The sequence below is a fragment of the Gracilinanus agilis genome, chromosome 3, assembly GCF_016433145.1.
Source record: "Gracilinanus agilis isolate LMUSP501 chromosome 3, AgileGrace, whole genome shotgun sequence".
Lineage (NCBI taxonomy): Eukaryota > Metazoa > Chordata > Mammalia > Didelphimorphia > Didelphidae > Gracilinanus > Gracilinanus agilis.
In genome coordinates this window covers 225,612,689-225,636,857 of record NC_058132.1, presented here as the reverse complement: position 1 = coordinate 225,636,857, position 24,169 = coordinate 225,612,689, and the positions used below count along the sequence as shown (strand labels likewise).

Sequence of the window (24,169 nt, the reverse complement as noted above, 5' to 3'; positions counted from 1 at the left end):
ACATATGATTTAGATATAAAAAGTGATACAATAAGTAAATTAGGGGAATATAGAATAGTTTTCCTTGCAGATCTTTAGAGAAGGCAAGAATTTGTGGCCTAACAAGAGATAGAGAGTATTATAAGATATAAAATCAATAGTTTTGGTTATATTAAATTAAGAAGCTTTTGTACAAACAAGACTAAGGTAAATAAGATTAGAAGAGAAACAACAAACTGGGAAAATTTTTATAATGAATTTCTCTGATCAAGGCATATATAATCTTTCAATTTTAAAGAGAATTAAGTCAAATTTATAAGAATACAAGCCATTCTCCAAATGACAAATGGTCAAAGGATATGAACAAGTAATTTTCAGATGAAGAAATCAAAGCGATCAATAATTATAAAAATCTAAACCTTCCTGATTAGAGAAATGCAAATCAAAACAATGCTGAGGTACCACCTCACACTTAGCAGATTGGCCAATATGGCAGCAAAGGAAAGTGATAAATATTGGAGGGGATATGTCAAAATTGGGATACTAATACACTGCTGGTGGAGTTGTGAATTAATCCAACCATTCTGGAGGGCAATTTGGAATTATGTGCAAAGGGCTTTAAAAGAATGCCTGTCCTTTGATTCAGCCACACCACAGCTGGGTTTGTACCCCAAAAAGATAATGAGGAAAAATACTTGGACAAAAATATTTATTGCCAATACTATTTGTGTTAGCAAAAACTTGGAAAATGAGGGGGTGTCCATCAATTGGGGAATGGCTGAACAAATTGTGGTATCTGATGATGATGGAATACTATTGTGCTGAAAGGAATGATGAGCTGGAGGAATTCCATGTGAACTGGAAAGAACTCCAGGAATTTATGCAGAGTGAAAGGAGCAAAACCAGGAGAACCTTATACACAAAAACTGAAACATTGTGGCATAAACAAATGTAACAGACTTTTCTACTAGCAGCAATGCATTGATCCAGGACAATCCAGAGCAACTTATGAGAAAGAATTCTAACCATATCCAGAGAAAGAACTGTGGGAGCAGAAATGCAGAAGAAAAACATATGATCAATCACAGGGTTTGACAGGGATATGATTAGGGCTTTGGTATTAAAAGATCATTCTACTGCAAATACGAATAATATGGAAATAGGTTTTGAACAATGATACATATATAACCCATGGAATTGCTTGTTAGCTCAGGGAGGGGGAGGGAAGAGGGGTAGAAAAAATAATGAACCATGTAACCATGGGAAAATATTCTAAATAAATAAATAAATTTTAAAAAATAAACACATAAAAATAATTCTATGTCACTCTTGATTAGAGAAATACAAATTAAAACAACTCTGAGGCACCACCTCACATCTATCAGATTAGCCAATGTTACAGGAAAGGAAATGTTGGAGGGTATGTGGCAAAATTATAACACTAACGCATAGTTGGTGGAGTTGTGAACTGATGCAATCATTCTAGAGGACAATTTGGAACTATTCCCAAAAGGCTATAAAACTGTGTATACCCTTTGATCCTGTAATACCACTACTGGATCTGTATCCCAAAGAGATCATAAAAAGGGAAAATAACCTATTTGTACAAAAATATTTGTAGCAGCTCTTTTCGTGGTGGCAAAGAATTGGAAACTGAAGGGATATCCATCAGTTGAGGAATGGCTGAACAAATTGTGGTACATGTTGATGATGGAATACTATTGTGCTATAAAAAATGATAAGCAAGATTATTTAAGAAAAAGCTGGAAAGATCTGCATGAACTGATACAGAGGGAAATAAGCAGAACCAGGAGAACATTGTATACAATAATAGCAATGTTGCATGATGATCAACTGTAAAAACCTGGTTACTCTCAGCAATGCAATGATCTGGGACAATATTGAAAGATTTATAACAGGGAATGCTATCCACTTCTAGAGGAAGAACTGTTGGAGTTGGATGGATGCAGATCAAATCATACTATCTTTCACATCAGTGTATTTACAGTTTAATTTTGGGGTTTTGGTTTTATATAAGTATGCTCTTACAACAATGGCCAAAATGGAAGTATATTTTGCATGATGATAAAAATTAAATTAAATTTTAAAAAAGAAGCTAATGTTAGGAAATAAAGGTACCACATAGCCAACTGGCCCTGCAATGTCCTTCGATTCACAGTACATATACACATCCTTAAATTGCCTATATGACGTTATATTAAAAAGAACAAAAACAAGATCATAAAATGTAATCATAATGTCATTATCCAAGAATTTAGAGTCCTCTGTAGCCTAATTCTAATTTACCAACCTTATTTCATACCATTCCTTTTAATTCAATCTACCTGACCTTGATGAAATAGTTATTTCCCAAACTTGACCTGCCATACTTCATCTCTGTTCATTAGTTCAAAGTCATCTCCCCTGTCTGGAACAAATTCCCTCTTCATATTAATGTGTAAAACTCTTTCTTTTTCTTCAAGGCTTAGCACAGATGAAAATGTTCTGTCTCATCCAATTTTCTTACAGCACTTTATCAGTATCTCTTTTGTCCTCTCATTGTGTATAGGCTGTATCCTTTCTAGTAGTAAGTTCTGAGAGGGGCTGTCAATATTTCACCTTTGTATCCCCAGTACCTTGCACCTCAAAGATAATTAATGGTTTGGGATGTCTATATTTGGGAGGGGGCAAAAGAAATTGCAAAGTTCTATTAAAGAAACCAATTCCATTCATCAAGAATGGATCTAGAAAGTTTATCAAAAATTTATATAGCAACAGAAATATTGTTTGACTTTTATGTCCACCTCCAAAGAAAGAACTAATAAATCAAAATAAGCAAGAGGTGGTTTTATATATACATATGTATTTTTGGAAAATTATGTCTTTTTTGTCAAATGCTGTCTAATGGAGGGAGAGAAGGAAGTTAGCTGGATATTTTGATGTAACAAACAAACAAATAAATTTGAAATAAATTTTTAAAAAGCTATAGAGTCTCTTTAAACAACTATCTATATCAGAAAAAAGTTCTTAACAATTAGAACTGCACATAAATGGAGTGGGCATCTTTATAAAGTAGTAACTTCCTTGTCATAGATAGCTAAGACATGGTTCTTATCCTCAAGAAGTTTATGATTTAGTAGGGCACATAACAAATTCACTTCAGATACAGAGTATTTCCTTTCTTATATAACAAGAAGGAAACTGTCTCATGAGGTTTTTCTCCCTCTCAAAACTCTGTATAGACCAAAAAGTTGGAGAATCGTCATCTTAAGAAACTAGAGGAGACAAATATATTAACACTAAGGACAGTAGGTTTAATAAAAATAAAAAGAAACAGTCCTGAAGATAAGTTCTGCCTATTTTTACAGTTTTACTTGGGGGGATAATCTTCCTTAAATTAATTCATATTGGTTCTTGTTAGATGCTAGAAAAAAGAGTTCAGGATGAAAATGTGAGAGAAGGCAAAGGTTAGAATCTTCAGAATCTTGAGGTTGTACATATCTTGAATATTTTATTCAAGATGAGATGCAGAAAGTGATAGATATGGTGAGCACTGAACAAAATTTTTTTAAGAAAGGAAATTGATTCAATCTTCATAGGAAATGACTGGTTACAGATGTGGGTATCATTTCAGAATCAGTTTTCTATATTCAGCAAGATATTTGACTTATTAGAGAAAAGGTCAAATTTAACACTAAGAAGTATAAATGGGAAAAGATCATATATCAGAGAATTTTAGAATTAGAATGAGTGCCAGTAGCCATCGGTCCAATCCATACCTAAAAAAAAATTTCTTCTAAGACATCCTTAAATCTCCAAAAAAGTGTTCACTATACATTTGTTTAGTGGCTTTCAGTGAGAGAAAAGCTACCACTTCCCAAAATAACCATGCCACTTTTGGATAGTTCACATTATTGGGGAAATTTTCCTTATAATAAGACTCAATTTTTCTCTTTCTTAGAGACAGCTGGTGGTCCAATGGTTAGAGAACTGGGCCATGTGTCCAGAAGAACCAAGTTCAAATCTGGCCTCAGATTCATACTAGTTGTGGGACCTTGGGCATTCACTTAATCTCTTTTTGCCTCAGTTTCCTCAGCTGTAAAATGGGGATGATAAAATAGCACTTACCTCCCTGGGTTGTTGTGAGGATCAAAGGAGAGATACTGTTGTAAAGCACTCAGCACAGTGCCTGTCACATAGTAGGTACTATATAAATTTTTTACTACTACTACTACTACTACTACTACTACTCCTGCTGCTGCTGCTGCTGCTGCTACTGCTATTATTATTATTATTATTATTAAAATTTAGCCTCAGATACTCACTAGTGATGTGACCCTGGGCAGTCACTTACAACTCTATCAATCTCATGTTCTTCATTTGTTGCGTGGGAATAATATTAATACCTTCCTTGCAGTATTGTTCTAGGGTTCAAATAAGATAGCATGCTCAGCCCAGTACCTGGTACAAAATAGGTACTACAAAAAGGCTGATTCCCTTCTCTTCCTCCATACATTGCTCCTAATTCTGTATTTTCTCTCGACAGGCTTGACCTGAAGACAGATACCCTGTCTGTTGCTGACCCAAGCTTTCCCCAAGCTAAGTATCTCTGGTTCCTTTAATTGACCTTCGTAGGGCATGAACTTAAGACCTTTCATCATCCTGGTTTCTCTCTTCTCAATGGTCTTCAGTTTTTTGTTTTAGGTGCCTAGAACTAAACTAAGTACTCTCAATGTGGTCACCAAGGTGGAGTACCAAAGTGTTATCATTTCCCTATTCCTGGACATTAATTCTCTCAATGCAACCTCAGAGGACATTAGTTTTTGTGACTCCTTTATCACACTGTTGCCTCATAGAACTTGCATTGTGCTAAGACCTTAAGATCTTTTTTTTTCCCCCCACTGAACTACTGTCCAGCCATGCCTACTCCATCTTGTATTTGTGAAACTGATTTGTTTTAAGCACAAGTTTGTCCCTATTGAATTTGACTCAATGTTCTAGTCCAGGGGTCAGCATATCTGGCCCTTCAGCCCCCACCCCATATTCCAGCGCCTTCCGCCTCCATCCTCCTCCTTCCGCAGGCATTTATGGCTCTCACGGCCAAAAAGGTTGCCAACCGTTGTTCTAGTCTATCAACATTTTTTAAAAATTCTGCTTCTATTATGCAATGTGTTCATTATTCCACTCCACTTGGTATAATCTGAAATTTTGATAAATAGGACATATATTCTTTTCTTTAAATTACTAATAAAAATGTAAAATAGACCAAAGACCAAGAACAGTCCACCAGAGTTGATGTTGAATCTTTAAAAGTTACTCTTTAATTGACTCTTTGCTATATTATAACTGACCTTTTAGTTGCTTATTAACCATCTCTTTAATGATATAGTATACACATCTGTGAGGAATTGAAGTCATGCTTATTGGTCTATAAAATACAGAATTCATTCTTTTGAAAATTAGGAAAATTCACTCTTTTCAAAAAACCCTTACCTTCTGTCTTAGAATCAATGCTAAGTTTTGGTTTCAAGGCAGAAGAGTGGTAATGACTAGGCAATTGGAGTAAAGTGACTTGCCCAGGATCACATAGCTAGGATTTTTGAACCCAGGACCTCATATCTCCAGGCCTATCTCTCTATCCCGTGAGCCCCCTAGCTGCCCCTCAAAATTTATTCTTTTGAAAATTGGGACAGCATTTGTCCTTTTTTATCTCCACAGTCTGGTGCATATAGGTGGAGGGGACAGGTAGACCTGATGTAGTGGATAAAGTGCTGAGTCTGGAGTTAGAAAGGTTCATATTCCTGAGTTCAAATATGGTTTCAGACACTAGCTATGTGACCTTGTGTAAGTCACTTAACTCTGCCTCAGTTTCCTCATCTGCAAAATGAGCTGGAGAAGGAAGTGGCAAAGCACTCCAGTGGCTTTGCCAAGAAAACCTCAAAAGGGGTCACCAAAAGTTGGACATAACTGCAACTACTAGTATCTCTTCTGCTGTTCACAGTGACTTAGCAATAAAATTTGCTATTTCTTTCAGTACCAGAACATAATTCATCTGGGCCAGGTAACTTGGATTCATCCAGAAGAACTAGATACTGTCTGGCTATTAACTTTCTTTTAGTCACTATTACTCTGTCAACAGCTGTGAAAGATATGTGATCTGCTTTTCTTCTAATTTTTAATGATATAATATTTAATACTTAAGTTATATTTCCATTTAAAATATATTGTCTTTGTAATTTAATATTATGTTAATTTAATATATTAATTGTATTTTAATTATAGTTGTAAATAATTTAATATTGCATTGTAATTTAATTTACTGTAGAATATAGTTTAAATCTAAACCTAATTTCTGCCAAACTGCTTTTTTACTTTCCCTGCAGTTATCAAATTGGAACTTTTTTCCTTTGTAATTTATGTTTTGATGTTTATCCAAGATTGAGTTATTGAGCTCTGTGTCAGCATTAGTTAGTCCCAGCATTTCATTTAGTACTTTAGCCCCTGGGCAATTGAATAAACTTCAAGAAGAAGGCACCATAGTCATCTGCATCCCTGTCTGTGCAATAGGTGATTAAATGTGGTAGTGGTGGGTTTGTGAATGAAAGAATGACCTCGTTGGGTGGGAGTGTGCTCACAAACATGGCCATCCTCATGAGACTTGCAGTACTTCCAAGGTCAAAGACCAGGAGCATGACAAGTTTAAGTAATATAGAACATTCAATGAATTCCATTTGTGTTTTGTGTCACACAGAGAACTACATCCTCTCATTTTATGATCCAGCCAAAGTGTCCTACTTATTGGTCCATGTTCATAACATCCATTTATGGTCTCCATACTTCTGCCCAGGCTGTCTCTCATGGCTGATTTTCTCTCCTTCATTACTTCATTACTTCCACTTTGGGAAATCAATCCCTACCTGTCTTTGAGATTCCCTTAATAAAAATGGCCTTTCCTGATCCTAACATTTGTTAGTGATCTCCTTCCCATTGAAATTATGGTGTTTTTAAAAATATTTTACCAAGAGGTTAGCACTGAACATCAATACAACTACCTAAGCTTAGGAGTTATTTACATTTTGGTTAATTAATTTCTTTTCTTTTTCATTTTTAATTTTTTTCAATTAGACATAGAAACAATTTTTGACAATAGTTATCTGACATTTTATGACTCAAATTCTTTTCCTCCCTCCCTTCCCTTCTTCCCCAAGGTGGTAAAGAGTCTGGTATAGATTTACCAGAGCTGCTATGCAATACATATTTCCATATTTCTCATGCTATAAAGAAGACATATATCTCACATATAATAAAAAAAAACTCATTAGGGAAATAAAGTGAAAATGGCATGCTTTGATCTGCAATTAGATTCCAACAGTTCTTTGGCTGTGGATAGAATTTTTCATCATGAATCCTTTGGGGTCCTGAAACCTTGTATTGCTGATAATAGTTTAGTCCTTCACAGCTTATCACTATGCAGTATTTCTGTTACTGTATACAGTGTTCACTTTGCATCATTTCCATTGGTTTACATGTTATTCACATTAAAGGATTGTTTTCCCTGATGATTCTGACTGGTCCACAGGACTTTCCTTAGATGTAAACTGGGTACCTGAACAGAAATTTAACCTTTTGACAGTTGCATCTACACTGGAGGATTAAGATTCAGTTATAGAAAGCAGGGTCAATAGGGGAATACTACATCCTCCCAGGACCCACAGATCTTTTCCTGGGGAGTGGGAGTGTCTAGGAACTTCAATGGGGGAAAAAATCTTTATTTTCCTATAACTGGGTTCCTTTATAATCCTCTGTATTTTATTTAAAAACATTATTTATAATAACAATTTTAAAATAAAATTAAAAAAAATTTTAAAACATTGTTCTAAGAAGGGATCTATAGATTCAAGACACCCCAAAAAAGGTTAAGCTCCCTTACACTAAATTCTCATCAGGATTCTTGATCTATTTATTTTCATTCATTTTCCTTTTTATATGGTGTATAGTTGGAAAATCTTGAACCCCTGGACTGCATTGCCCAAAATTCCTTTCTGTGTTACCCACAATTCCTTTTGCCTTTTGTATACTTTCTTCCTTAGGTCTGTATATAGTTTGAGTTCACTCTGCCATGCCCTCTCTCTTCCATGTGAATTGAGTGGTGAGTGTTCCCTGTGTTCTCTAGCTCTCTAGTTAAATATTAATAAATCTTTATAAATATTATACTTTGGAGATATTGAATATTAATTTTAAAATCCACAATGGCCATAATATATATTCCATTCTTGAAGTTACTTTGTATTTATTTTGTATACTTTGTATTTGCTTATCTGTGTCTCTAAGTGTTCTCACCACCCCCATAGAGCATAAGCTCCTTTTACAATTTTTTTAAGGCACCTACTTCCTTAAAATCAACTTTAGATTCTTTATTCTTTACATTAGTTTCCAAATTAAAAGGGGAAATATACTACTGTAAAACCCAGCAGAAAACAGTTTCTAGAACTGTGTTTGCTTTGACTTTCTTGTCTGTGTATTCCTGACATCCATTGCAGTACCTTGGCTTTAGCTCAAGCGTGATGTGTATTTGTTGAGCTGAATTTCTAGAATGATCATTTGGACAATTAATAATGCTATGGGACAACTGTATTTGGATTCCTACTATCTCAGTGCTATAAGAGGGAGTTACAATAACATTTAAAAATATAAAAATGAAAAGTGTGGCTGGACCTGACCAAATACATAGAGAAGAAATTCATGCCAGTAGCAACATAATTTTAAAGGCATGCATACCAATTTTCATAATACTTTAAAGAAGAAAATATCTATCCCAGACAAAAGAGATCACAAGTGGTATTATTAAGACAAAAACAATCTAAGCAAAGCAAGAAGATATGAATTAATACTTGCAAAATGCAAGTCTTAAAGTGCTATCTAAATCCAGTTATTATTGTTATTGTTATTATTGCCAAAAGTTCTCTGTGGCATGGCCATCCTATGAACAAATTCCCTATAGAGGGTAAGATTGTCTATATATTCCTATTTGTAAATGATGTTATACTGACTGTACTGAATCCTATTCAATGCTTCCTTCATCACTGAGTATCCCTGCCATTCAAAGGAAACAGATGCACAAGAAAAAAAAAGTCAATAGAGAATAGATTGTCAATACAAATCAACAAATTATGACATGATGTTGGATGGTTAGCCCATTGAATTAGCTTATTAATAGATATAGTGCCCTAGTTAAAGCCCAGGATTGGGAATCAGAAAGACCTGGATTCAACTCCTAATTCAGACATACTTTCTAGCTGTGTGATCCTCACAATTATTGACCAGTGGTATTACTTATATTTTCCTACAGTATAGAATTAAATTCCAAACTCTCAAGCAAAAATTTCAAAGCAGGCTCCCTCTCAGATTACCATTCTTATGGAATGCTATACAGAGGAGCCTCTTCAATAATAATTTTGACTATGGCAGCCAGGTTGATCCAGCACAGTGCTTCTATTGTTAGTATAGCACAGTGGTTCCCAAACTTTTTTGGCCTACTGCCCCCTTTCCAGAAAAAATATTACTTAGCCCCCTGGAAATTATTTTTAATTTTAATAGCAATTAATAGGAAAGATAAATATACCTGTGGCCATCACCACTCCCCTGGATCACTGCAGCACCCACCAGGGGCGGTAGAGCCCACTTTGGGAATCACTTGGATAGAATAAACTAAAGATGTTGATCCAATGAGAGGAAAGGGTTGCTAGAGAAAAGTTCATAATGAAATCTTTAAAACTACCACAACTTAGAGAATATTTTTTTCCAAATAGATTCTTTTCACAAATAAGTCATTAGCTGAAATTTTTCCTTCAAACTTTATACATTGTCACTCCCAGTCATGGTAACTTTCCACAGTCATGACACATTCCTTTTTTATTCCCTTAGAAAAACAGCTGAAAGCTTGTCAAGTTTTGAAACTCTAGCTGGTCTAAAATCCGAGCAAAAGTTATTCTGTCCACTTCTTGGCTGGCTCATCTAAAAAAATAATACTTTCCCTCATATAAATAAATTTGCTTCTTAATTCATTTATTATAGGGTCTCTCACTAATCAGATCAGAAGTCTGTTGCTTTCAGCTGAAGGAAATTAATTGTAAAATATCATACTGTAAACATAACTGAGTACAAAGATATCAAAAACAAAGGCTGCTAAGCAGACAAAATAAATGTCTCAAAATTTATTTTGTTCCAGTTGTGCCCAACATGACCCCATTTGGGGTTTTCTTGGTAAAGAGCCTGGAGTGGTTTGCCATTTCCTTCTCCAGCTCATTTTACAAATGAGGAACATGAGGCAAACAAGGATAAGTGACTTGCCCAAGGTCACATAGATGCCCTGAGTTTCTATACCTTACTCATAAGAAAGTCCCTGATTCAGAGTTTATTCACTCTAATATTACACATATTTTTTACTAGCTTGGTTCCAGATCCTTACTACATAAGGAATTTCGAGTCAGAGGCAATAATAAAGTTCTGTTATAGAAAAGTACACTAATAGCAGGTGAAAAGTGGAGTTACAAGGGAGGAGACAACAAAATCATACAAAGAAGTTACAAAAACAATCATCATAGCCATATGGGATCATTACTGTAGTGGTAAAGAGTTCTGTACATCTCAATAGACCCCAAGATTTTCCAGACTCCTGGCCTGGCTCTCCAGCTAACTGCCCTGATTCACATGCATATGACTCTTAAATAAGCCCTTATCACCTCTCTTCTGAACTATTTCTGCAGCCTCCTAGTTGGACTCTCACTTCTACTATTTCCTTTCTCAACCCCACACTTCACACAGTTGCTGAAATAATCCTTCTAAAGCCCAAGTCTAACCATGTCATTCCTTTCCTTAAAAAGAATCACTGGCTCTCTTTAGGTTCTAGAATAAAATACAGACTCCTCAGCTAGAGATGTAAAGCCTTCCATATTTGTTCTAGTTTAATATTCCAGTAACTGTCCTACTGTTCTAGGAATATAACATTCCAGCTCCTGTTTCCATTGCCTTGGCATAGGATGTCTCCAGTGACTGACTTCTACTCCTTCCTCACCTTCATTTCTTAGAATTCTTGGTTTTCTTGAAGATTGCCATGTGAGAAATCTTTGCAAAAGTTCCAATTTTTAAAGTTGTGCCCTACTTGGCAATCAATTTGAAGTTTTCTTGGCAATGATGTTGGAATGATTAGCCATTTCCTCATCCAGCTAATTTTATAGATGAGGCAATTTAGGCAAATAGGGTTAAATGACTTGTCCTGAGTCACATAGCTAGTAAATATCTGAAACAAGATTTAAATTCAGGAAGACTCCTCTTCATGACCCCAGGCCTGGCGTTCTATCCACTGTGTGTCCTAGCTACCTTGTAGATGTCAATCGATATAGATATCTACATATATATGCAAATATCTATTATATACATATATTCATGTGTTTGTATTTATGTTACACATATCTGCATATACACACAGTTGTTCTTCATATATATATATATATATATATATATATATATTTCATGATTCTGTAGAAGAGTTGAAATATCTATTACTTATTACTTAACCCCTTACTATTTTGTAGCCGGACACAGCACAGTTTTTCTCTTCTTTTTGAAAAAAACTATTTATTTCTAGAATTTATCCATGTGTCCCAATCCTTCTCTACCCTTCCTGGAAATTAGTCTGCTCTTAGCTTCTTATTGAACAGTCGTATTCTATCACAATCATACCACAATTTGTTTAACCACTTCCTAATTGATGGGCATCCCCTCAACTTCCAGTTCTTTGCCACCACAAAGAGTCTTGCTATAAATATTTTGGAACATATAGGTTCTTTTCTTCCTTCCCCCCGATCTCCTTCTGAAACTAGGGTAAGAGTACACACAGCGTAATTTCCAAATTGCTCTCCAAAATGGTTGGATTAATTCACAACTCTTCCAACAGTGTATTGGTGTCCCCATTTTTCCACTATGCTTTAGACCTGTCAAGAAGATGGAGGTGTCATAAATTGTAAAAGATTTTTCTTTTTGGAAATTGTTTTGTAATGGATTCTAGATTTTTAATCTAAATATTATGCTTAAATTATATTTCTATTCCAGGCTACTCTCCATGCTTTGGACATACCCTTCACCTTCACCTTCATCTTTTGGAATTTCTGATTTCCTTCAAAGCTTAGTTCAGGTCCTATTAACAGCCTCTCCTCTTCCTCTTCTCTCCCTTCCCTTTGGTGGACCTTCTACTTTAATTATAAAATAGAGGTTTTGAGTTCCTTCTTCCCTTCTCCAGAGCTCAAAACTCTTCTACATTTGCTGCCTGATGGTCCTTCTCCTTACTAAGGCCAATCCTTTGGGCTTTTCCTTCCCTGTCTCCTTGTATTCCTTAGGGAGTTTGTCTCACTAACCACTGTTCTCTATTGATTATGTTCAGTCTATTCTGATCCATTGACTTTGTCTTTGAGAAACCCTCTTTTGACTCTGCTATCCATTCAAGTTAGTGTCTTATATTTCTTTTCTCTTTCCCAGCCAAACTCTTAGAAAAAAGTGTCTATACTTATTGCCTCCATTTTCTCACCTCTCACTCGATTTTCAACTTCTTGTAATCTAGCTTTCTTTATCTTCTATTGCTTTACCATAACTGTTCTCTCCAAGGTTACCATAGATCCCTTGATTGCCAAATCAAAAGCCTATCTCAGTTCTTGTTGTATTTGTCCTTTTTCCAGTGTTTGACACATTTGACTACCTCTTCCTGATGAATATTCTCACCTCTTGATTCCACTATTGTTTTTTGATCCATTTCATCACTGTAAAATCACCTTCTCTGAATTATTATCTATCTTCAACCTACTAATGATAAAGTGTCCTCAAAGGCCCTGTCTTAGTCTTTTATTTTTTCTTAGTGATATCTTCAATTCTCCTAGGTTCAACTATTCTCTCTATAGAGAACTTCATGCCATACCTTAAATTCTCTCCTGAATTCTACTCTCAACAACTGCCCACCAGACATCTCTCCATATGGATTTCCAATTAATATCTCAAGCCTGACATGTCAAAAGTATAACTCAGATTTTTTTCTATATTTCCATTGTTTCTTTTGAAACACAGAAATACTAACCTATTCACCCAGGCTCACAACCTCGTAGTTATCCTTATATCCAGTCAGTTTCCAAATCTTACCAATTCTATCTCTACAACTTCTCTCCATCCATCCCTGTCTCTCCATTCATACTACTACTACTCTAGTTCAAGCTCTCATCACCACTCACATTGACTATTATGATAATCAACTAATTGGTCTCTCTATTATATAGATCTGATCATATCCACTGGACTTCTCTTCAGTGAGCCTCAGTGCTTCTCATTTAATATTCTTTATAATTGGGCCACTTCCTACCTTTACAGCTTTCTTACATCTTACTCCCCTTAACTATACTTTATAATACAGCTAACTGGGCCTATTGGCAGTTCCTCCAACTCAATAACTCTAGATAAAGTACATCTTAAAAACTGAGGGAGTAGCTATGGTCATTCACTCAAGAGTAAGTTTCCTGAGGCCAAAAACTATTTCCTTTTTATATTTTTTGTGCCTAGCACACAGTAAGCCCTTAAAAATTCTTATTGAATTAGGAAGTTTGAAGTATAGTCTTGGATTGCGAAGAAGAGTCTTGGATTGGGTTCAAAACTTGGCTCCACCTTTTAGTACCTGAGTGATTTTGGACAAGTCACTTAAAAACTTTGGTCTCAGTTTCCTTATAGGAAAAGTGAAAGAGTTGGAGGAGAAGATCTTTAGGCTTCTTTTCAGCTCTGAATCTGTGATCCAATTAAGGAATAATTGAGCCTTATCAAACCTCCTAGAAACTGACATTCATGGAAGGGAGAAGATGGTCTTAGTTAATACTTCTGAGGATAGTGAAATTCCCATTTTACTCATAAGAAATCTTGGATCCAAGATCAGGGAATATTGTCTTCATTCTCATTTGGGCTACTCATTTGATCTGTGATCACTGCCATGGTGTTTTCATGTTTTTCTATGTCCACATGGTTGCCTTTCATAGCTACACCTCTCTGAAGTCTATGTTGATGTTGGCAACGTTGTCTGGGGCACTTAGATAGAGTGCTGGACCTCAAGTCAAGAAGATAAGTCTTCCTGGGCTCAAATCTAGCCTCAGACAGTTACTTAAACATCTGACCCTAGGAAAGTCACTTAACCCTGTTTGCCTTAGTTTCTTAATCTATAAAGCTAGCTGCAGAAGGAAATAGCAAACCATTCCAGTGTCTGACAAGAAAATTCCAAATGGGTTCACAGAAAATCAGACATAACTAAAAATGACTGAATAACAACAAAAACAAGTATCTAAGATACTATCTAAAGATGATATAGTCAACTCTACTTATTCATAGAAGAAGGATGATGCTAGTACCTGAACATAAATTTTTGGATAAACTCCATTTGGAAAACCAAGAGGGAATGGTATAGCAATGGAATTTCATGAGAAACTCTCAAAAGAAAGAGCACTAGGAGTCAAAACTAAAATATAAATCCTGGTGCTTCACCAACTACTTTGGCAAATTTGGGCATCTCTCCAGCCCTCATTTCTTCAACTATAAAACAATGTTAGATGATCCCTTAGTTTCTTTCTCACTGTCTAGGTTAGCTCTTTTCAGAAGTATGAATCCTCATGACAAAACTAGCAAAAGGAAAAAGTAAAGTTATTTTTAAAATAATTCTACCATCTGGGAATTTCTATCATAAGTGTTTGGTTTTTCTGATAGCTTTTACAGTTGGGTTCACAATGGGCCATTCTGTAGGACTGGCTAGTGCTTATTATGTAGGGCAAGAGGAAATAATCATGTCATAACTGATTTGCTATTTTTTTAAATCTCAGATTGTTATCTCTCCTCCTCCTTTCTTCTGCTATTAGGAATAGACACAGGAAGGGCAACAACAACCCTACTTTTTCAGGAAATATTTATTACATGGGGAAGTCCCAGAATTTCTTTAGACATTATCTTTCTTGATGAATGCCCACATATTATAAAAAGGGTAATTTCCATGATCTCATAAATCTATTCTTATTCTTCACTAAATACATATAACACTAGGGATAAAAGGAAAGATATAACCTCAGCTTAGAGATGGTCGGAAATAACAGGAAAATGCACAAAGCAAAATTAAATATATAAAAAAGTACCATATTTACATATACATATATACTATGCTTTCCCACCTCTGTACCTTTGCTCATGGAATTTCATGAGATTGGAATATTTTCCTTCCTCCTTCTTTGTTGATATCCTGCATATCCTTTAAGTTTATTTATTTATTTACTTTTTGTCCCTGTAATTTCATCAATGTAGCAATTCCCAGTGTGAAGATTCTTTCTCCCAAAGTATATCACCACTAGTCTAGAACTTATCTTCTTAGAGAACTGACTGGAACAATTAGAGGTTAAGTGATTTGTCCATGATCACACAGCTGGTAATTCTCAAAGGCAGGAATTAAATCTAGGTCTTTATTACATCAAGCCTGACCTATCATTCTACCTCTCACCCACTTTCTCTTTAGCTCAAGTCAAAGGCTACTTATTCCATGAACATTTCCTTTTTTAAAAAATTAAATAATTAAATTAAAATTATTTATTTCTAATACATTAATTTTTTAAAAAATTTTGCCTGGATTCAGTTTTAGAAACCAAATATCCCAGGGAAGGTACACTGCAGCTCTTAATGATTTGTTGTTGTTTTTCTTTGGATTCCTTCATTCTTTTAGTCAAAAGCTTAGCATATTCTGCTGATTCTTCCTTGTTCTGGATACATTGCATCTTCAAAATGACATTTGTGCTACAAAACATGGAGAGTCACCAGTTGCTGAATTTTAGGAGCCTTGTTCCTGGTTTCTGATCTTCCTAAATGGGTTTTCACACATACTACTGGATATCATTCTCTTTAGAGGAGTTGAAAAGTTTGTAGATTCTGCTAGCTCTTTTGGGCTCCAGGAAAGGATGCACAGTAGTATCTATTAGTGCTGATATAATTTTTTCATCTTCATTTTCAATAACTAAATTGAGGTCATTTAGGTTGATATCCACAATACATCCCCTACAGATTCATGTTTTCTTTCTTCAACTCTCCTAGGGCAATTGCAAGAATGACCTTTACAGAATAGCAGGTAGAAAAATCTATGAGTCGAACTACTTTGTTTTATGGGAAAACTTGTTTTTCATTTGTACCACTAATATGGACTACATAAACATTCCATTTTTTACCATTCTAGTGACCATCTATCCATTTCTCATAAAAGGTCCATAGCTCCCACTCATTACATGCTTCAGTGAATTCTTGGCAGCTAGAGACTAGGAAAGAGATGGTGAGTTTCTTCTTCCAACAGTCATTTACCTCAAATTTTCTATGGGAAAAAGTCCATGAACCCTTTGTTGATTCCTCCTTCTTGATATCTACCATCGCTACATGATTCCCTCCTTCCTCATCTCCAGAATGAGAGGGTTGGCAAAAGAGGAAGAGAGACAATCACAGAAGATGAAATGGATAATTGTCATGACATGAAATTGAAAATCTTTTGACTAAAAAAAATCAGCTGGATTACAAGGAAGGAAGTTGTTAACTGGGGAAAGTCTCTACATCAAAAAGATAAGGGTCTATTATCTACAATGTACAGTTTACCAACACAAATGTAAAAACCAAGAACATTTCCCAATGGATATGTGGTCAAAGAATATGAATAAACACTTCTCAAAAGAATTACAAACTAATAACAATTAGAGGTTTTGCTCCAAGTGCTCCAAATCACTAATAGAAGAAATGTAAATTGAAACTGAGATTTCATTTCACCAACAAATTGACAAAGATGGGAATAGTCATTTTTGGAGGGGCTGTGGAAAGATATTTTTGTACAAATAGGTTATTTTCCCTTTTTATTTTTTATTTAATTAATATTTGTATTAATATTTGTAGCAGCTCTTTTTGTGGTGGCAAAGAATTGGAAACTGAAGGGATATCCATCAGTTGAGGAATGGCTGAACAAATTGTGGTACATGTTGATGATGGAATACTATTGTGCTATAAAAAATGATAAGCAAGATTAATTAAGAAAAAGCTGTAAAGATCTGCATGAACTCACTCATAGCTATTATTCAGTCTTGCCATTCTGGAGAGTAATTTGAAATTATATTAAGAAAATAATTTTTATCTACATCCTTTGACCCATTGCAAAGGCATATATCACAAGGAACTAAAAGGTAGAAAGATTCCATATTCACCAAAATATTCAGAGCAGCACTTTTTTATGGTACCAAAGAATTAGAAACAAAGCATATGTTTATTGTCTGGGGAATAGCCAAAAAAGTTTTGGCATATGAATGTAACAAAATATTAACATACTGTAAGAACTGATGAATATGTTGATTGTAGAGAAGCATGAACTGATATGAAGTGAAGTAAACAGAACCAGAAAGAAACAACATAAACAGTGACTATAATAATGTACATAGAAAGGACAGAAAACTAAACTAAACACTACACTGAACATCCTTGAAGAGATGAGGAAATATACCCCTCTCCTTTCTTGGTGATGGAAGGAAATTCTGGATGTGGCATATTGTTTTTAATGTCAGACTCAGTTGATGTATTATTTAGGGCTTTTTTTTTCAGCTGCTTCTGTTTCTTCTTTTTAAAAATAAGACATGGTTCTCTAGCAAAGGGGGAGAAGGATCTATTTGGACATAAAGATGTTATTAAAAAAAGAGATATAAATATTTTTTAAATTAGATGGTTGGTATGATCCCTAGGGTCCCGTTTAGCTCTAAATCTATGATCCATCTATCATTTTTATTTTATATTAATTACTGGTATTTATGCCACAGATTAGGTTGTGAGTTCCAGGCAGGCAGGATTTCTTATCTAAGCTTTGCCTACTATCTATACGGTAAATACTACTGAACTGAATTGAATTTTTATGTTCTTTTGCAGATGAAAAGAGGCACTACTGCCCAGAGGATAGAGAGCTGGCCCTGGAATTAAAAAGAACTGGGTTCAGATCCTGATTCTGACACATACTGGCTATGTGCCCATGGGTAAATCGCTTAAACTTTAGTGTTCTAGACAATTGTTTAACTATACATTGCAACAAAAGAGCTGCTCAGCATTGGTAGAGAGCATTTCCTTAGAAGTTCCTTAAACCAATGAAATCTCAGTTGTACTCCCTCTTCCCCCTTAAGAAACATAGACCGATATTTTTGCACTTAATTACTGATGGCTTTTGTAGAGGGAGGTTCAGAAACTTACTGATGTTTTCATTCCCCGTTAAGACTAGCAAACCACAGATTCGAAACTCAAAGATATGAAGAAATCAAGTTCAGGTGATGGGGTGGAGGTGGGAGTGGGGAAATCATGAAAGGGACAGGAAAAAATTAGAGTGGTGTCTTTCAGTCTCAGGGACAGATGACATTTCTTATACTTCAGAAAATATAGGTGCCTCTCTATTAGGGAATGGCTCGATAAGTTATAATAGATGAATTAATGGAATATTAATGTGCTATATAAGAAATTATAAGATGGAAAGTTTCTGAGAAAATTGAAATAGGATTTATGAACTAATGAAGAGTCAAGTGATCAGAACCAGAACTATTTACATAATGACTTCATAAAGAAAATTAACTTTGAAAATCTTTGAGAACTCTGATCAATGTAATGAAAACCCACCAGTCTTGAGGGTTGAAGATGAAACATGCTACCAACTTCTGCCAGAGGCGGTTGATTTAAAATGCATGAAACATGTATTTTTGAACATGCCCAGTGTGGGAATTTGTTTTGTTGAAGGATGCATATTTTTATGGTGGTTTTCTTTTAAGTTTTCCTTTTAATTGTTCAACTGGAAGGGGCAATGAAAGAGAAACCTAATACATGTTTGTAAAAAATGTTATTTAGGAAAAAGAGAATATGTTGATCAGCAATCTGCAATATGAGGAAGGTAGTTTGATGGAGGGAAGAAAACAAGCAAAAAATACTGTGAGAAAAAGTAACATTAAAATTCTGTGGTTGACTGCAACACTGGTTAGTATCAACTAAAAGGTCACAATCAAAGCAATAACTGTTCACTAATGGAAACCCCCCAAATTTCTAATACTTTGAGTGCATTTCCTTAAAATTTCAATAAAAGTTCCTTGGCAGCATAATTTCTTTTGATTTAATTTTCCATGCTTGAAAAAATTTTGAAAAATAAAACTGCTTTTTTCACCACAAATATCTTTTTTTACACTTGGCAACTAGAGAAACTATTTGGTTTCCAATGGAAAATCACCAAAGATTAGCTATGCTTTATTTTGTATTTATCAAAGATTAAATATATTATCTAGTCGAAGTGCTCACACAGCAGAATAATGTCAACTAAGATTATAAGTGCTCTCAAAAGAAAATACAAAGGAACTTTCATTCCTTTAATGAAAATACTTTCAGTTCTTCCTCACAGAAATTCACCAGAGGTGAGGATTTATAAACAATGTTTACTGGAACAAGTAGAGAGGGAAAGGGAGAATACCAAGAGATTAAAACTCATTGGCCTTCCTTCCTCCAGTAATTCCTCTTCCTCCAGTGTTTCTTGAACTTTTTTCCTACAACTTCCTCCCAAAGTCATTGTACCTTGAAAAGTAGGGAAGGAGGTAAGCATAGTTGTTGTTTTGTTTTGTTTTGAACATTGATGTTCTTGGTTCAGAGTTCTTTGCCTTTGCCCTCTTCTTAACATCACATCTTTCAGGCAGAGAGGGCAAAAGGAAGGGAGTCCAGGAGAAAGAAAGTCCATCAAACTGCCATAGATGTATTTTAGAAAGGAGACAGAAGGTAAGCTTCAAGAGGGCGAGGACCATTTAATTCTCTGTGTTCATATCCCCGGTTCTTTGTTCATAATAGATGCTAATAAATGTTTGCTGAAATTCTTGACTATTTTAGAGTCTGCATGCAGAAAGTGACCCAACAATGGGTAAATATAATCTGTGAAGATTTTTGGCTCTAATTTTTGGAAAATGGATAAGTAAAAAAAAAAAAATGTTAATAGTTTTCTTCTAAAGGAGCAACATTTCTACTGTTTTGCTTTGTTTTCAAGTCTTTCTAAGTTATTTAAGCCAGGTTCTCAAAGCCTGTACGCATGATGGTTGACTTCATTGCGATGTTTAATGAGCTCCTCATGAATGAAAATAACTTTACCTTTATAGCCTTAATAGCTATCTTTTAAATTATGTGGACATTTTATTCATCCTAAATGGCACTTCATATTTTCCCACAATTGGATTGATTGGCCTCATGACTCCTTCACAAATAGGTGTAAACAGTCTGGTTTCTCAAGTGAGTTGTAACACATACAACCTAAGGCTAACTGTTGCCATTGCCATACAAAACCTGGCTGCTCTACTGGTCATCACAAAGACCTTGAAGGTCCTTCATGGAGGGGACTGCATGAGGATACTTGGGTTTATTAGCCTAAGCTAACCATGGGCATAATGTGATGTTACTCAGGAAGAATGGAAGTAGGAACTGAAAATGTATCTCTCCTTTTCTTAGTCTGGACAACACTTCAGTTCAACAACTTCAAGTGTGTCTAGGCACGAGGGGAGAAATAAAGCTTAACTAAGACACAATCTCTGTCCTCACAAAGTTTATACTGTAGTCCAATATAAGACACACACATAGATAATTATAATATGCAATACCGTATCATAAATGTATTGGAAAAGTGAAGTGAGAAGACCTATGTGACTTCCTAGAGGGAGGCTGTATCTGACAAAAGAAGAGTAGGCATTTTAGTTAGCCTATGATATAAAGGAATATAGGAAGAGGAAGAATATTTCAGGCACAGGAAACATTGGGAGCAAAGACACGGAGGTAAGAAGGTATCAAGCATGTTGTGGTTAAAAGAACAGTCCAGGTCAGCTGGAGTGGAAAGTACATAGATGTAGTAAGTAGGAATAGTAGAAAATACAATGTAAAATGTGACTGGAAAAGTAGTATGGCACCCATCTCTGGAGGGCATCAGATGCTAGGAAAAGGAGTTTGAATGGTGATTTGGTAGGCAATTTAGAGCCTCTGAAGATTATTGCATGTAGGAACAAAGCCAATGAATAATGATTATTACCTTCTTATAAGATGAAATCCATACATAAACCTGGTTCCAGGCAACCTTTTACCATTTGAGAAGTCTTCATTATTAATGTAACTTTGTAAATTCTCAATGAATTAATTCATTCCAATAGCACACTCTCAAATGACATGCTGAATATCAATGAACTATATTTATATTGATGACATCATAAAAATTTCTTCTAAACCTCTAGAACTTGTTGGCATATTTATTGTGAATCTGTTAGTCTTTAAAAAGATTCATATCTTTTCTTGACAAGGTATTGTGGAAATTTAATATTAAATCGGTACCTCTTTTTTGGCACCCCCAAACCACTTTTGCATTTTAAAGAGGAAAAAGTTTGATCTTAAGACAGAACCTAAAATGTGCTTCTTCTACCCTCCTTGCTGAATCAGGGTGGAGAGAGACTTTTTGTTTTTCTGTAAACAAGCCTCTTAAAAGGATAATGAAACAATACACTCTGTGTGGCTCTTTTTTTTTTTTTTTTTTAATTTTTTTTAAACCCTTACCTTCTGTCTTGGAGTCAATACTAAGTATTGACTCCAAGGCAGAAGAGTGGTAAGGGCTAGGCATGGGGGTCAAGTGACTTGCCCAGGGTCACATAACTGAGACGTTTCTGAGGTCAGATTTGAACCTAGGACCACCCGTCTCTAGGCCTGGCTCTTAATCCACTGAGCTACCCAGCTGCCCCCACTGTGTGGCTATCTTAAATGTTGAGGTACTCTCAACTGGTATTCACAAGATGCACTTCTTGTCCAGACTGAGGTTGGTCCTCCAATCAAAGAGGCTTGGGAAAAGGATGTCATGAAGAGCATACATTGAAGTAGGAGGAGAAGGTAGGGTTTTTTCCCTTGGAATCCCAGACAGACTAGAGGCTGCTGCGGGCTCAGTGAGGAAGGGGATGAAGGGGTTCTCCTTTCTAAGCTAAGGGAGCTGCCAGCCACACATGACTGGTGCCTTTTCTTTCTATGGCTCGCTTTTTATTATTTAACAAATAATAATAAATTAAGATACAGTCTCCAACGAATTTTAATCACAACAGAATTCATCTTATTTATTGGTGTGCCAGTTGAGAGTGTATTGTTGGTTTGGAAAAATTCATTGAGAATATACCAAGTTATATTAATAATGAAGATTTCTAAAATGATGAAGGCCTATAGTCAGGCTTACATATGGACCTGTCTTAATCTTAAAAGAAGAAAATAGATTTGAGCACAAAAAAAAATTCTCAAAGTCATTACACCACTGATCAGACTTCTAAAAAGAGAACATTCAGTACTCCCTCAATTCTGAATTAATTCTGTTAATCTAATGTGCAGGAGCAAAGATTAGATTATAGAATTAATTCATGGAATTTACAGATAACAAAGTCTGACTTTTGTGGAAAAATGGATGCATGATCTTCTTTTTCTGTTTGCCTTTTACTAACCTACTCTCTCCCATTTAGACTTCTACTGAATTTCTCAAGATGCTGTATATGGTGACGAGACTGTGGGATTTCAAAATAAACTAGTTAGGTAATAGTAAACAACTATGAGAATCCCTTGTGGGTTTTTAATTTTTTTATAAAGATTTGAATAATGGAAAGTTTCAGCCAAAAATTCTAAAAATTATGTCTTGAAACTATGATGAGAAAAACTAAAGATTAAAAAAAAAACCAATAGTGAAGTATAAAAAATTGAGGTAATTTATCCGAAATGAGCAGTTATCTGAAGAATAATAGCTAGCAGATTTTTTATTTAAATATTTATTTATTTTAAAAACTTTTAAAGTGATGGAACAAATATTAAGAGGATATTTTTAAAAATAAGGAAAGATACATTTAGGTGAATTGAGTATAGTGAAATTTATCAAAAACACTTAATGGTATACAAACTTCAGAGCTTTTTAGAACATAACCAGAAAAAAAAAGAGAGATAAGAGAATGCAGATGGTTCAAGATTGAGAGAATGCTTAAAATGTTTACTTTTAGAACTACAGTCATATAGATTGAAAATTGGATTTAAAGAAACAAACATGAGGCTGATAACAGCATAGCTAGATGTAGAGATGTAATTAGGCACCACTGACTCCATTTTTACTTTTGACTCTCTGCTCACATGTTGAAAAGGGATTAAATAAGTACATAATGCTATACCTGTGTTGGTGAACCTATGGCATGTGTGCTGGAGCATACTGGAAGGGGCTGCTTCAGAAGACATTTATCTAATCACCCGCCCATCTGTTCAACAGCCCAATGGGAGGCTTCCTCCCTCCCCTGTCTGGGGTAAGAGGGCAGCTCAAATGTAGTGAGAGGGTTGCAATTTGGGCACTCAGTCTCTAAAAGGTTCGCCATCACTGTCCTATGCTATGCCTCTGATTTGTGGTTTTCCTTTTTATAAAAGAAAATGCCCCATGTTCTTCCCTCTCAATCATTGGCCATTGGCCATTGACCTGACTTGGAAAAGGCCAATTGGTTTTAAGAATAATAGCCAAGGGGGAAGCTGGATGGCTCAGTGGATAGAGAGCCAGGCCTAGAGACAGGAGGACCTGGGTTCAAATGTGACTTCAGACACTTCCTAGTTGTGTGACCTTGGGCAAGTTACCCCTGTTGCCTAGCACTTCCTGTTCTTTTGCCTTGGAACCAATACACAGTATTGATTCTAAGATAGAAGGTTAAGAGTTTAAAAAAAAAAAAAAGGATTAGCCACATAGCAAGTTTTTTAAATAAAGAAAATAGGTACCAATCTAGACAATATTTTTAGCCATCCTAATTTTGATAATGCTTCTCCTTTCTTTTCTACCTGTTTAGATAGGAAATACACCCCAAAATGACAACTGATCAATTTTGTGGACTAAAATATAATACTCAAGAAAGATGGGATCTCAGTCAAGGTGTGGATCCTTAGAAAGCTGTTCTAAATCAATCTGAGGCAGAATGCTTTCATGGCCAAGGTGGCTTTTCCTCCTCAGTTTCTCCAATCATGCCAGAGTAACTATGAAGAAACTCCTTAACTTAGAAGGGTCAATATTGTACCTTTCTAAAGTGCTTATCTG

The 24,169-nt window shown here is 35.3% G+C and overlaps 1 protein-coding gene and 1 pseudogene across 1 annotated transcript in view; both read right to left on the bottom strand.

Moving 5' to 3' along the window:
- STAT4 (signal transducer and activator of transcription 4) overlaps positions 1-24,169 on the bottom strand; it is a 124,564-nt gene that overhangs the window by 73,617 nt on the left and 26,778 nt on the right. The gene's annotated exons all lie outside the window — the stretch shown is intronic.
- LOC123239128 lies at positions 15,639-16,449 on the bottom strand (annotated as a pseudogene).